Raw genomic sequence first — 3,432 nt, forward strand, 5'->3', positions numbered from 1 at the left:
AAACCAGTGACTCCACAGGGACTTGGTTTTGGTAAATTTGTCACCAGTCTCTACTTCTGTGTACCAGAGTAGTATGTGATATCTGATAGCCAGGGGTTTGAAACTATTTTTTTAAGAATTCTGTACTGACTGGATTTCCGGATTATGAGGTCCTAGGCTATAGGAACTTTAGTATTTGCTGCTATTTACAATAAGTGACACATAAGATTGGTAAAGACACCAATATTGGAGATGGAGAGGCAAGGCTGAAGAGGAAGAGGAGGCTTTTATTTGAAGATAACAAATCCTTTGTTGTTATGTTCAAAAGTCTTATCTAGTAAGTTTCCCATAGGAAGGTATTGGGAATAGAGACATATTTTTTTTTCAAAATTCCATGTAGGTGTCGTGGTATGGCACCATTTGCTTGTTAGGAAGTCATATGAGTTTATTTTACATGATGGTGTTCATTATGTTATTTTAGTCCTTGAAGCCAGTGACTCCATAGGGACTTGTTTTTTTATTAAATTTGCCACCAGTCTCTACTTATTTGTCCCAGAGTAGTATGTGATATCTCATAGGCAGGGATTTGAAACTATTTTTTTAAGAATTCTGGACTGACTGGTTTCCTGGATGATGAGGTCTTAGGCTATGGGAACTTTACTGTCTGCTTATTTTTATAATAAGTAACGCAAAGAATTGGTAAAGACACCAATTTTGGAGATGGAGAGGAAAGGCTGAAGGGGAGGAGGAGGCCTTTATTTGAAGATAACAATTCTTGTGTTGTTGTGTTCAAAAGTCTTATCTAGTAAGTTTCCCATAGCTCGCTATCTTTTTTTCCAAATTCTTCATGTACCCACTATCTGACAAATATAATAGAAGTAGCATTATTTACTCACCTAATATTCCAAGAGCTGTTTTACAAATGGTTGGAGACTCATATGTATATTGGGCTTAAAGCCAATGCCTGTAGTGGTGCCATAGGTTTAGATAAAGAACCAGGACTGAAGCAGATTTTGAGAGCTTTTGTGTGATGATAAATTGTGTAGACTTAGGATATCCAGACCTTGTACGTTTTCCAATGCATAGCTATCATGTGTTGTACTATAAAATCAATACATTTTGTAAAAAAAAGTGCTTGTAAAGGGGTATATACACTTCTGGGTGAATTAATTCTGTGTTTTCCTGTTTACTGTAAAAAAGTTGGGATTTTTTGGTATAGTTTTCAATTTTGTTTTATACTTGCACACATTTCATGTTAATGTTGTACTCTCATTTGATTTTGATTGGCTGTGTATAATCATGGAGATTTTATCTAGATTCTTTTACTATATTTTATATGTTATTCTGTTACATTGAAGTTAGATGTACCTCAAATCATTATAGTTACATTGGTAATATGGTGAGATTGCTATCATATCACTGTGTCATTTCCATTATGTTCATCTAATTTCCAATGGAGATGTCTGGTCAGAAGTGGTTTGTTTGGTTCAGTTGCTGGGCCCTCCTTGGATATTGGTGCTTCATGTGAAGTGGAATAACTTAGGGTAGGTCCCTTTAGCTGGATTTGGTCAGGGCAATAAAGAGAGATGTAATGCTTATGTTATTGCTCCTCTCTCTCAAGGTAAAATTGTGTGGTCTGAGATGGTATCATGTTTGTTTTGGAGAAATACCACAGACCAATAACCTTGAAAGGTATTGGGAATAAAGAGGTCTGCTTTTTTCAAAATTCTGTGTAGGTGTCATAGTATGGCGCCATTTGCTGGTTAGGAAGTCATCTGATTTGATTTAAGTGATGGTGTTCACTGTGTTTTTTTTAGTCTTTGAAACCAGTGACTCCACAGGGACTTGGTTTTGGTAAATTTGTCACCAGTCTCTACTTCTGTGTACCAGAGTAGTATGTGATATCTGATAGCCAGGGGTTTGAAACTATTTTTTTAAGAATTCTGTACTGACTGGATTTCCGGATTATGAGGTCCTAGGCTATAGGAACTTTAGTATTTGCTGCTATTTACAATAAGTGACACAAAAAATTGGTAAAGACACAAATTTTGGAGATGGAGAGGCAAGGCTGAAGGGGAGGAGGAGGCCTTTATTTGAACATAACAATTCTTGTGTTGTTATGTTCAAAAGTCTTATCTAGTAAGTTTCCTATAGGAAGGTATTGGGAATAGAGACATATTTTTTTTTCAAAATTCCATGTAGGTGTCGTGGTATGGCACCATTTGCTTGTTAGGAAGTCATATGAGTTTATTTTACATGATGGTGTTCATTATGTTATTTTAGTCTTTGAAGCCAGTGACTCCATAGGGACTTGTTTTTTGATTAAATTTCCACCAGTCTATACTTATTTGTCCCAGAGTAGTATGTGATATCTCATAGGCAGGGATTTGAAACTATTTTTTTAAGAATTCTGGACTGACTGGTTTCCTCCATGGTGAGGTCTTAGGCTATGGGAACTTTACTGTCTGCTGATTTTTATAATAAGTAACGCAAAGAATTGGTAAAGACACCAATTTTGGAGATGGAGAGGAAAGGCTGAAGGGGAGGAGGAGACCTTTATTTGAAGATAACAATTCTTGTGTTGTTATGTTTAAAAGTCTTATCTAGTAAGTTTCCCATAGCTCGCTATCTTTATTTCCAAATTCTTCATGTACCCACTATCTGACAAATATAATAGAAGTAGCATTATTTACTCACCTAATATTCCAAGAGCTGTTTTACAAATGGTTGGAGACTCATATGTATATTGGGCTTAAAGCCAATGCCTGTAGTGGTGCCATAGGTTTAGATAAAGAACCAGGACTGAAGCAGATTTTGAGAGCTTTTGTGTGATGATAAATTGTGTAGACTTAGGATATCCAGACCTTGTACGTTTTCCAATGCGTAGCTATCATGTGTTGTACTATAGAATCAATACATTTTGGAAAAAAAAAAGTGCTTGTATAGGGGTATACACTTCTGGGTGAATTAATTCTGTGTTTTCCTGTTTATTGTAAAAAAGTTGGGATTTTTTGGTATAGTTTTCAATTTTGTTTTATACTTGCACACATTTCATGTTAATGTTGAACTCTCATTTGATTTTGATTGGCTATGTATAATCATGGAGATTTTATCTAGATTATTTTACTATATTTTATATGTTATTCTGTTACATTGAAGTTAGATGTACCTCAAATCATTATAGTTACATTGGTAATATGGTGAGATTGCTATCATATCACTGTGTCATTTCCATTATGTTCATCTAATTTCCAATGGAGATGTCTGGTCAGAAGTGGTTTGTTTGGTTCAGTTGCTGGGCCCTCCTTGGATATTGGTGCTTCATGTGAAGTGGAATAACTTAGGGTAGGTCCCTTTAGCTGGATTTGGTCAGGGCAATAAAGAGAGATGTAATGCCTATGTTATTACTCCTCTCTCTCAAGGTAAAATTGTGTGGTCTGAGATGGTATCATG

This window comes from Rhinoderma darwinii (assembly GCF_050947455.1).
Source record: "Rhinoderma darwinii isolate aRhiDar2 chromosome 2 unlocalized genomic scaffold, aRhiDar2.hap1 SUPER_2_unloc_24, whole genome shotgun sequence".
NCBI lineage: Eukaryota > Metazoa > Chordata > Amphibia > Anura > Rhinodermatidae > Rhinoderma > Rhinoderma darwinii.